The sequence below is a fragment of the Pongo abelii genome, chromosome 9, assembly GCF_028885655.2.
Source record: "Pongo abelii isolate AG06213 chromosome 9, NHGRI_mPonAbe1-v2.0_pri, whole genome shotgun sequence".
Classification (NCBI taxonomy): Eukaryota; Metazoa; Chordata; class Mammalia; order Primates; family Hominidae; genus Pongo; species Pongo abelii.
Window position 1 is genome coordinate 129,612,713 of NC_071994.2, and position 12,049 is coordinate 129,624,761.

Genomic DNA, 12,049 nt, shown 5'->3' on the forward strand with positions numbered 1-12,049 from the left:
TACAGAACTGTGAGAGATTTCTGTAGTTTATAAGCCATCCAGTCTACATTTTGTATAACAGACCAAACAAAGACAATATTAAAAATAACTTCATGATTAGAAGCGCTACGAAATGCTAGACTACGCATGGAACCAAGAGGTTTTATTTATTTACTTTTTGAGACAGTCTCACTCTGTTGCCCAGGCTGGAGTGCAGTGGCTCAATCTCGGCTCACTGCAACCTCCGCCTCCCGGGTTCAAGTGATTCTCCTGCCTCAGCCTCCTGAATAGCTGGGATTACAGGCACCCACTACCATGCCCAGTTAATTTTTGTGTTTTTAGTAGAGATGGGGTTTCACCATGTTGGCCAGGCTGGTCTCGAAATCCCAACCTCTGGTGATCTACCCACCTCAGCCTCCCAAAGTGCTGAGATTACAGGCATGAGCCACCACTCCTGGCCAACCAAGAGGTTTTAAGGAAAAAAGCCATAAACTTTTGGTGGTTAACTGACTGTGGCCCTAAACAGAGGCAGGGGCTGTGTGCAATGACTTCTCAGGATCTCTTTCAGCCTACAGGTTCCTGGAATGCATTTCAGCTAACACTACAAGAGTGATGTCTCTTGCTACTGAGAACCCTGGGAACAGCTCAGCTCCATGGTCCAGCCATATAAATCTGATAAAAATAGGAGCTGAAATACCATCCTGGAGTTGCTATTTTTAAAAGCATCTGAGATGCTGGATGGGGTGTATTTCTTCCTCAAACACATCTTGCTGTTTCCTCCTCTTGGTGGGCAGGATGCTAACGTGGCATATGAGACAGGAGCTGTTCCACGCTGCTGCTCACACCCACTCCTGCCAGAGAGGGGCCGCAGGGCCAGGGCTTCCCAGATCTAGATGCACCTGCTCCTCCCTCTGCTCCTGAGGCCCCTCTGGTTGCCCCAGCACAGAGGTGTCCTGCCACTTCCACCAAGGAGAAACACAGGAGAGTTTGGGAGGCAAAGGAAATGGGAATGGAGGCAGCACTGATGGCTTGGAAGGGGACTCAGACCTGTTATTCCTCAGGTTGCCTTGGTCCCACTTTGGCACAGTTAACATCCAAAAGAAACAGTCCCCATGGGCCAAAGCCCTGCTTACCCCATCCTACTGCCTCTTGCTGAGCCGCTCATAATGTGTTGTAGTTGCACCAAAGGGGTGCCTGGGGTCAAAAAAGCACAAGGAGAGGAGAGAGGAGAGAAGAGGAGAGGAGAAGGAAAGATGGAAAGAAAAGAGAGAGAGAGGAAGGAAGGAAAGAAGGAAGAAAAAGAAAGAGAAGAGAAGAGGAGAAAGACACCAGAATTGCCTACCTCCTGCCCCAAAGATGACATGGCTTCTAGGCAGTGAGCTAAGCTTGTGGCCATGCTGTTAAGAACCTGGAGGGAGAAGATCATCATGAGTAAGCACACTGTGGCCTAACCTGAGGGGAGCAGAATTACAGTTAGCTTCTGGGCACCTAGTAACCAGGCTTGGGATAAGCTGGGGGAGAGGCCTGAACACAGCTTATAGGTTAGAAAAGGCATGCCACCTGCATAGTAACAGCACACACTTATATACAGCAGGTTATGCCTTCAGAGCAAATTCGCATCCATTGCCTGATTTAATGCCAACAATAGCCCTTTGAATAAGCAGTTATTTCCTTTCCCCTCCCCCCGCCCCAGTAAGAAAACTAAAGCTATTTAGTGGCAGAGACAGAGTTGGAACTCAGGTCTCCAGGAACAAATGCTGGTTCTTAAGTTCCATTTTCTGGTAGAGTGACATTTGCGTGATTCACGGCAAGAACTGCAAACTGTGCTTAGATCTAGTTCATCAAATGGCCAAGTTTAGAGGCTGGGCTGATGCTTGGATCAGTTCTGTCAGATTCACTTAGTTATTAAGGGCAGCTGCTTACTCCCTTTGGGCCAGTTTTCCCATCTGTAGAACAAGGAGGCTCTTCCCTCTTCCTCGACTTGCCCAAGGCAGGGACTTAAGTCATTGTGTTCTTTATACCCACCTTAATTCCAGGCCTGGAGACGGCATGCAATAAATAGTTGTTGAATGACTCACACCTGTAATCCCAACACTTTGGGAGGCCGAGGCGGGCAGATCATAAGGTCAAGAGATCGAGACCATCCTGGCCAGCATGGTGAAACCTCGTGTCTACTAAAAATACAAAAATTAGCTGGGCATGGTGGTGCGCGCCTGTAGTCCCAGCTACTCGGAGAGGCAGGAGCTGTTCCACGCTGCTGCTCACACCCACTCCTGCCAGAGAGGGGCTGCAGGAAAATCACTTGAAACTGGGAGGCGGAGGTTGCAGTGAGCCGAGATCACGCCAGTGCACTCCAGCCTGGCGACAGAGCGAGACTGTCTCAAAATAATAAATAAATAAATAAATAGTTGTTGAATGCATGTCTGACTGATTAAGCCAAAGGCACCACATTCAAACAAAATCAGACACTGGTGAAATGCCAAACAGCTTCTGCCCCTGCAAGGAATGATTTAGGATGGAGCACAGTCACCTGCAGAGGAACAACTTGGAGGCAGACTCTCCTTACTCAGCTCATTTGGAGCAGAGCTTCCTGAGTTGGGGGTTCTTGACAGATAAGCCCTCCAGCTTCAGCAGAAGCAGGCTTGGAGCTGCCACTTCTCTGAACCCCCTTGCACTTACTGTCAGTTACTCACACCTTGCACTTAGTCACATCCTATCCTGCCTCGTTCTTGAATGGAGTCCATGGTGAGCCTTCTCTGTGCCGCTGGATGGTAAGCTTCCTGGGGACAGGGAATGGGTCTGATACTTTCCTTGGAGCCCCTGGCGCTCCCGGCACAGGGTCGTTCATACGTGGGGCTCCGGAAACACTGTGCTGACCTATGAAAGGGACTGGCCTAAGGGGCTGTGGATTGTCCTGTAGGGTGACTTCTGAACTGTTCTTCAGCCTGGGCATTTCCCAGGTTTATTTGGGGGGATGCCTGGGTCCAAGGAACCAGGGTCAGGGGCCCCGGGGTTTCTTCCTGGAGACAGGATGCCTGGCGCCTTCAATAACGGAAAGGAAACTGAGAAACTTTCTGAGGCCAAGATAAACAGTATGCAAGTGATTGGTGCAGAGAGAGCAGTTTAGGGGCGGCAGGCCCCAACCGAAGCAGAGGAAGGGCCCACGTCTGGGCCCAGGGGACTGACTGGCTGCCTTGCGTGCATGGGGCATGGGAAGCATAGGCTCCCGGAACAGGACCCTGCCTCAGTTTCCCCAGTAAGGGAAGGACACGGTTCCCCGTGCGACAGAGCACTGAACCCTTTCTTGATTCTCATTGTTCCCGGGAGGGTGCGCGTTGGCTGCCCTGGGCATACCCACCCTGGCGCCATTCACAGGCAGTGCCTGCCCTGGCCCTGTGCTCACCCCATCAGGCCTCCTCTTCCGCCTCTCCGCCCCTCTGGCACCCACGGCGCCCCTGCCTGCCTCCGTCCGGGTCTCGGAGGCGCGCACACTATCCCAAGCCGGCGACCGCGCGGCATCGCCCCCACCCTTCCCCCTCCTCCACCCCGCCCTTTCTACCCCTCCCGGGAGCTCCTGGGAGTCGGGCCGCCGTGTGCGCAAGCGTGTCCAGCCCCTTCCCCGCCCCCAACCCGGGCCTGGGTCCCCGCCTCCCCTGCAGGCGGACTCGCCCGCTCCCAGGCCGGCCCCGCGCCCGGGACAGGGACCGGGCCGAGCCGAGCCATCGCGCCAGCGCTGCGCCGCCGGTCGGTGCGCCTAGCGGATCGGAGCTGCGCGCGGAACTGTGCTGCCCCGCCCCGCTCCACCCGTGAGGGTGAGTACGCGGCGGCAGTGCGCGGGGGCCCGCGGGGCGGGGCGGGGAGCCGCGGGGTCCTCGGCCGCCTGACCCCAGCCGGCGCAGCGCCTCCAGGAGGGGGTCGGGCCCTGCACGTGGGCGCAGCGCGGGTCGGGGTGGGGCGGCCACAGCCCTGCGGAGCTGCTTTCCGGGGTCCCTTTCCCTGGACCAGATTTTCGCGGGAAGCCGGATCCTCTCCGCTCCCTTGGAGTGAGCAAGCGGGACAGTCCTGCGGAAAGTTTCCGCCCCCACTCCCCCAGCCCTGCGCCCGGACTGAAGCGGCGGCCCCCACCTCCAGCATCCTCGAGCGATGGTTTCTCCCACAACTACCCCGGTCAGGTCCAGCACTTGGGAGCTGACTGTGCTGGAGGTGACAGGCTTTGCGGGGTCCGCCTGTGTGCAGGATTCGCAAGGTCGCTGAGCAGGACCCAAAGGTGGAGTTGTCAGTGGGAGGCCGGCTGTGCCCAGCGTCCTAGGGCCACGTTATGGGGGTCGTCAGGCCTAGGCCACTGTGCCTCAGAGCTGCATGGGTGGTGAGCAGTGGGAGGGATGCGATGGGGGGAGTGGGCTCAGCTGTCTGCTGTGGGTGTTTCCTCGGGGGCCTCGCTGGCAGGGACCTCCCGGCCAGCCCAGAACTGCCAACATGTCTGCCAGCACTGCCCCTCCATTCCCAGTCCTGGAGGGGAGGCTCTGTCTGGGCAGCGTGAGGCCTGACCTACTGTGGCTGCTGCTTCTGCTCCCCAGCCTGGGTCCCGAGGGCCTGGCTTAAGGGAACTGCTGCCAGAAGACTGGGAGTGTAGGCAGTGTTCGGGTGCCCAGCTGTGCCCTGTCTGACCTCATGGCCACCCACAGGCTGGCACCCCCAACAGGCCTCTTGGGGAAGCCTGTACTTTCCACCGCCGGAGGGGGGTACCGCGTGGAAGCCAGGCTCAGGCGGACTCATTCTTTGTGAACTTTGGGAACAGGCCTGGTACAGGCTGAGTTCTCACAAGAGACACACACTCGTATCACTCTCTCCTGAGCTGTGCCGGACCCGTCCTACAGACTCCACCTCCTCTAGGTCCTGGCCCTGGCATCTGCCAGGGGGATTTTAAATGAGTTGATATGTGCTAAGTGCTTTGAAAGGCGCCTGCACGGAGGAAGGGCTGTATAAATGTTCACTATTGGTAATATTTCTCCCATGCTGTTACTCTCCAAAGCTGCCCGATAATTCTAGAGCGGGTTCCGGGGACGTGCCTGCTGTTTGGGGCCTAGAAATGAACTGGGGAGGCTGTTCTGCTTGCTGAGAGCTGGTCTGGGAATGCCCCTTGACCGTTCCCTGCCCTGCTCCTGGCCCACTCCCAGGCTGCTCCTGTGCCCGGCCCCATTGCGCTGGGTGGGTGATCCTAAGCTGCGCCATGGGCCCTGGGCTCTGTCGAGACATGGGGAGCTTGCCAGGAGTTGGGGCCAGATCCCCCAGACCCCAAGATGGCAACCGAGGTTGTGAGGGTGCACATGGAAGGAGGAGTTAGAAAAGTGAATTGGAAATTGCCAGCTTGGACTTTGGGCAGAGTGGGTGTCTTTAGCTTGGGGATGGGTTGTTGTTCAGAGACAACAGGGCCGCCTTCTCTGTGAGCTGGCGGCCCAGGCTGAGGTGCCTCTGGGCTGCCTTGCCTGTGGGAAGCAGTGACTGGCCCTCTGCTTCTCAGGAAGAGAGTGCCGTGCCCCCGCCAGCCTCCCAACCTCGTTAGACTCCTAGAATCCAGTTTTCTGGATAGAACTAAGAATCTGCTCCTTTCTGGACTTTTAATCCTGGAAAGGGCTCCCTTCCCCAGCAGGAGCAGAGAGGCCAGACCCCCTTTCTGTGCTCCATCTTGAGCTGTCATTCTGTCCTAACTCCCCACTGGCCGCCATCTGCCCTTGCCTTGGGGGCTACCCCAGGTCTGACTTGGGCACGTTCTCTGGGTCTCTCCTCAGAGAGGCTGCTCCAGGGGTTGTCCCAATGGAATTGGGAATTCTTCTCAGAATGGCTCAAAGGTTTGCACCATCTGTTGGAGGAAAGGGACCCCTCTATCTCGGACTAATACAAATGTTTCCATGCCTGCCAAGTTCCAGACCCTGGGCCGATAGGGAAAGGAGCTGGCTGAGGGGCCCGCAGGGGATGAAGAGGGAGCTTGGACCCCAAGTAGGGTCTGAAGTCCAAGCCTACAGATTGCCATCAAGGCAGCCGCTAGAGCCTAGCCCAGCTCCTGGCCCCTCGGAGATGGACTTTGGATGCTGGAGAGCGGGGCAGTCCAGCATCGCAGGGTGAGACACCCCAAACAGCCCCTGCTTCCTGCCCCCTCAGTTCAGTCGCACTGGGCTGGCGGCTTAGCTCCCGCTCTGTGTTCCCCTCACGCTGGGATCCTCCTTCCTACTCAAGACCCACGACCTTGACCTGAAGCTTTTGGTTGCTGGGAGGAAATGCTGAGTGCAGGCAGATTTGGGTGACTGTTGTCATTAACCCCCTCTTCTTTGTTGCCCCCTTCTCAGAGGCTTCTGTATGAGTGTCCTGAGTGGCCCTGGATGGACTACTGGCTGTCCCTGGCCTCAGAATCACCCCTAACACCTGCCACATTTGGGGGAGGGAGGTGTGTGAATGATGTCCTTTATTCTACAGACTGAGGAAGTGGTCAGTGTAGCTTCACGTGAGAGCAGCAGCATGCGATGCCCAGGGCCTAGCCAAGTGCTGGTCAGCTTCCGACCGGAGCCCCTGAGCCCTGCAGGGGCTGAATTCCCCCAAAGGGTTGCTTGGGTTGTTGCTTTTCGGGGTTAGAGGGTGTGAGTGTCCAGAGCTGTGGGTTTTTAGTGTTGGCTGAGCCCTTTACCTGGGACCTACAGCCAGGCCACAACCCCATCTCTGTTCCCCTGCACCCCACACTGCCCTGTGATAGGATGTGATAAGATGGTAGGGTTGCCTGGACTGAAGCCCTGGGTTCCACTGCTGGCCCAGTAGGGAGGAGGCTGCAGCTGCTTGGGCTGAAGTGAGGTGTGGGTCTGGCTGGGCCTCCAGTTTCCCACCTGGGCCTTGATTGTGAGGAAGGCCTGGCTGCAGAAGCCCAGAAGCACCTGAGTAGGAGAGTTCCTTTGTCCCACCTGCAGCTCATTCAAGCCTGTGCATGGGGGTTGGGGTCCTCAGGATCTTGCTTTCCTGTTTAGGGGAGGCAGCCCCAAAGAGTGCTGGGACCAGTTTGGAGAGTGCTAGGGAATGCTGGTCTGCAGTGACCCTACTTGTGCTGTGCGTCCTCTGCCAACTGCAGCATGGGTGAACATCTGTACATCTGTCCCCATAATGAAAATGGCCTCAGCAAATAACAAAAATATTACCATTTAGCAATCAGGCACTTATTAAAAGCCTGGGCCAATAAACTTAAAAAAAAAAAAAGATGTGCTAGACACTTTACATCCCTTCATGTGAGCCTCACACAACCCTGTAATTAAGCCCATTTATAAATGAAGAAATGGAGGATTGAAGTATTAAGTTACTTGGCCAAGGTCACACAGCTCGTAAGCAGCTGAGCTAGGACTCAAATCCAGGCCTGCTTCCAAAACCTTCACTTTTCAGCCCAGTTCTCAACTGCCCCCTGGAGTTTGCTCATTTTGCCCCATGAAGAAACAGATCCCAGCTCAAAGGCGTGAAGGGGTTTGCTCAGGGCCACAGTGTATTAGTGTCAAATGTGGAACACAAACCCTGACCTCTGAGTGCTCTCCCGAACCCCACATCCCGGTGAGGCCCGTACCCTGAGCACACGCTTGTCCGCTTTCTCAGTAGGGAGGGGCGGGGCAGGACAAGGTTCTCCTCCCTCCCTCCTTCCTCCTTCGCTCCTTCCCTCCTTCCCAGCGGGCCCTCCCAGCCTCCCCAGCCCCCATCTCTGCTGCTTTCCCTTGGCAATTGCTTCCATCTGGCCTGCCTGCAGCTCCTATTCCTTTGGAAACGTGGCTGCCGCCCACGGGGCTGCAAGGCAACCACGGCCACACGTGGGGAAGGGGAGGGGCCCTATGGGGTCTAAGAACAGGGAACCCAGCCAAGGTGGCTGTTCCTGGCGTCTGGCATCCTGATTCCTGCCAGGCAGAAGCACCTTGGCTGCCTGGCCCTCCTTGATGCCCGTCCTGGGCTGGCTCAAGGCCAGAGAAGCTCCCAAAGACCCAATTCTCCTTCCGACATGGTGAGCTGTTTTGCCCACAGACAAGCTCTGCACCAGCAGCCCTCCCTGTCTCTTAGAGGTTGCTCAGGTTGGGAGGAGGGATTCCTGGCAGGAGAGAATTAGGGGCCAGCTGGGGTATACCCTGGGTTCCCACTGGGTTCTGATCATTCGGAGGGAAGTCATGCAAGGGACTGACGAGGGCAGAGGCTGAGGGATCCGCGGAGTTCTGGGCAGGCGAGGAGGCAGCTGACTTGCTCATGACTGTAGGTATGCGCCACCACACTAGGCTAATTTTTCTTTTTTTTGTAGAGACAGGGTTTTGCCATGTTGCCCAGGCTGGTTTTTGTTTGTTTGTTTTGGTTTGGTTTTGAGACAGAGTTTTGCTCTTGTTGCCTAGGCTGGAGTGCAGTGGCACCATCTCGGCTAACTGCAACCTCCATCTTCTGGTTTCAAGTTATTCTCCTGCCTCAGCCTCCTGAGTAGCTGAGATTACAGGCGCCCGCCACCACGCCTGGCTAATTTTCGTATTTTTAGTAGAGACAGGGCTTCATCATGTTGGCCAGGCTGGTCTCGAACTCCTGACCTCGTGATCCGCCCGCCTCAGCCTCCCAAAGTGCTGGGATTACAGGCGTGAGCCACCGCGCCCAGCCGAGCATGTCTGTCTTGTTCACTGGTATCTTTTCTTAATGCCTGGAATGATGTCTAGCAAACAATAAGCACTCAATAGATTCTTGTGTGATGAGTGATGGAAATGCAGCTCAGGTATGCTGATTTGTCTTTGCTGCATCTTTACTTTGCTTCCTCCTCCCAGGGCAAAGGGAAGAAGTTTCCCTTTTGCCAGTTGAGCTGTTTGCCAGAGAAAGGTCTGGCTCCAGCTGTGTGCTGCCACCTTGGGGGTCTCTGTTCAGACACCAGAGAGGCAGGCAGGAACCCAGGTGAGAATGGGCAGGAGCTTGTCCCCTGAGGAGTGCATGCCCCATTCCACCCACCACAGGGTCAGCTGGCCACATTTCTCTACCCATCACGCCTCCCTAGTAACCTTCAGGTTCCTGCAGACAGGTCCTGACCTCAGCTCCAATCCCTATGTCAGTCCTCTCCTTATTTGAGACCCAAGAAAGGTACACCTACGGTGGAACCCTCACTTGGGTCCTGAGAAGGAGTGACGGTTTTGGAAGAGCGAGGGGTTCACCCACATTTGCCTCCTCCTGAACAGCTCCACTTTTATTCCTTGTACATATTGCGTTTCCACTTAAATTTTTTTTTTGAAACTGTGACAGAGGGTTTCTTGGCTTTAATTTTTTTTTTTTGAAAACCCCCATTGAGTTCCAGTTGTGACCCCTGTGGTTCTCATGTTCTGGTAGCATGCCGTGTGTGGTCTCACCTCCTCGCCTTTGCTTCTGCTGCCCCCTCGCATGGCTTGGGCATTGTTGGTAACGACCTTGCTAGACTGCAAATGTCCTTCAGTATCAACTGAAGCCCCAGTCCTGGGAAGCCTCCCTGGCCACCCAGCACCGGCACTTCCTCCCCCTGCATTCTCCACTCCCTGCAGGTCCTATGCCTGTGACAGGGAGGGAACCCTGTGCTGGGGTGACCCCAGCATGGACCTCAGTGGGGCTCAGGCTGAACCAAAGGTAGGTGGTTCTGGGGTTAGTGCCTGAGGTGGTGGTATGGAGCTGTGAGATTTGTATTCCTAGAAGTAGGTTGGAGGCTCTCAGCCCTTCCTTCCACGCATAGCCTTGAATACAGCTTGCAGCCTGCCACTGTAGCCTCCATTTCCTTCTCCGAGAAATTAACACTTCTTTTTTTTTTTTTTTTTTTTTTTTTTTGAGATGGAGTCTGGCTCTATCGCCCAGGCTGGAGTGCAGTGGTGCGATCTCGGCTTACTGCAACCTTTGCCTCCTGGGTTCAAGTGATTCTCCTGCCTCAGCCTCCCAAGTAGCTGGGATCACAGGTGTGTGCCACCACGCCTGGCTAATTTTTGTACTTTTAGTAGAAATGGGGTTTCACCGTGTTGGCCAGGCTGGTCTCAAACTCCTGACCTCAGGTGATCTGCCCGCCTGAGCCTCCCAGAGTGCCAGGATTACAGGAGTGAGACACTCTGTCCGGCCAACATTGCTTCCTTTTTTTTTTTTTTTTTTTTTTTAAGATGGAGTCTCACTCTGTTGCCCAGGCTGGAGTGCAGTGGCGCAATCTCAGCTCACTGCAACCTCTGCCTCCCAGGTTCAAGCAAGATTCTCCTACCTCAGCCTCCCGAGTAGCTGGGATTACAGGTGCCCACCACCACACCCGGCTAATTTTTGTATTTTTAGTAGAGAAAGCCGGGAGGGAGGGGGGGGGGTCTCACCATGTTGGCCAAGCTGGTCTCAAACTCCTGACCTCAAATGATCCACCTGCCTCGGCCTCCCAAAGTGCTGGGATTATAGGCGTGAACTACTGTGCTCTGCTTGACCAACACTTCTTAATGGGATAACATTTCAGATAACATCCAGTGCCCGGACTCCAGCACTCTATAAATGCTGGCTGGTGTGCTTTTCTGGGATTCCAGGGTGGGGTCCAAAGACTGAAGAGGGTCTACTTTCTGGCCCAGGGGAAGAGGGGCAGGTGGCTCACTAGGAGCTGTCCTGGCATCCTTTGTCCCTGTCCATTTACCAGTTATGTGACCTCAGGCAGGTCTTGCACTCTGGCACTCAATTAGCATCTGTGTTAATTGGGGTAAGAGTATCTGCCACGTCGCACAGCCTGGTGATGGGCAAACAAACATTTTTTAGGCTGGGAGAGGCCTCAGAGGTTGGCTGTCATATTACAAATGAGGGAGCAGAGACTCAGAAAAGTAACTTAGTTGTTTAAGGTCACAGAGCACCTCTCTCCCCACAGGCAGGGAGCAGGTAATTGGGCTGAGCCTCAGGAGTAACCCTTCTCTCTCTGTCTCTCCAGCCCCTACCTCATGCCTGGCCCATTCAGCTGGTCTGTTCTCCAGGCCCCTAGGACTGGGTGGGCTAAGATGAGTGGTCTAGAAATCCCTCCCCAGCAGGGCTGGACTGAATGAGGGGCTGGCCGAGGAGCGGGTGTTGATGGAGCATGGGAGATTGTCCTCACAGGCAGTGTGGGCCGTTTCTCTAGACCTCCTGCCCCCATCTCCTTCCTGTCCCTGTTTGAGCCGTGCTCTTCTTCAATCCCTTTCTGCCTGCCTTCTCTTTCCACCCCTAGATTTCTCACCATCTTCAGTGATCCCTCTTCCTTCCTTTTTGCCTCCTCTGCGTTCTCTCCTTGCCCTTGCTTCTCTGATCCGCCTTTTTTCTCCAGCCTCAGCATTCAGGTTGTCCTCATAGTGGAACCGGGACTTTGGGGGTGGCTGGGTTGGGTTGCCCGGAGGCCGGGGATGTTCAGGAGAGCCTTCATTGGGAGCCCATGGGAGCAGGAATCAGTTCCTTCTGTTGGCAGCTCCAGCATTTTCGAACGAAAATGGCTCTTCCAGGGGTTGAGTTTGGCGAAGAGACAGTGCCTGCCCAAAGTATGCAATGCTTTTATCTTTAGCTTAGCTCCCGAGCCCTCATGCAATTCTTTGGACATCTTCCTGCAAAGGACAGTGGGATCTTGTCTTTCTGGGGCCTCAGGGTCTCCAAAGATGGGCTGACTAAGCTTCCCTAGCTTGGGACCTGAACCCTTCACCCTCCTCTCTCTTGAGCTGTTTCTCCCAGGGGAACCTGCTCGAATGAGGGGGGTTGGCCGACACAGTTTTCTACTCTCAGACCCCATTGAGGTGAGCACACAACAGTGTTCTGTGTGAGGGTCTGGATACACTCCCCACCCTCCCAAGCCCAGCACCGTGTCGCCCTGCCCCAGCCCAGAGCTTGCCTCTATTGGCTTTGTGACCCTCACTTTGTACTGTAGCTTTGTTCGGCCTTAGGGACCAGCTGGTCCCCTGCTGTGGTTCCACACAGTGGAGACTGATCCCTGACCACCCATTCAGCTGCCTGGCGGCCCGGGGGCAAGTGTTTGTCCCCCATCTCCCAAAATGGCGGGGTGTAGGGGCTCCCTGCCCGGAGTCCCAACCCTGCCAAGGCAGAGGGAATG

The 12,049-nt window shown here is 55.5% G+C and overlaps 1 protein-coding gene across 7 annotated transcripts in view; it reads left to right on the plus strand.

Annotated features, from left to right (window-relative positions):
* The first annotated feature begins 3,628 nt into the window (after positions 1-3,628).
* The window catches only part of ST3GAL4 (ST3 beta-galactoside alpha-2,3-sialyltransferase 4), a 63,649-nt gene continuing 55,228 nt past the window's right edge, over positions 3,629-12,049 (plus strand). For 2 of the 7 annotated variants that reach the window (XM_054523639.2, XM_063727862.1), the window contains exon 1: positions 3,630-3,791. The gene's annotated coding sequence lies outside the window, so the exon portion shown is untranslated. Of the gene's footprint in view, positions 3,792-3,930; positions 4,247-12,049 lie in introns of those variants that run through there. The other 5 variants (XM_063727861.1, XM_024254433.3, XM_063727860.1 and 2 more) reach the window with 4 other exon arrangements.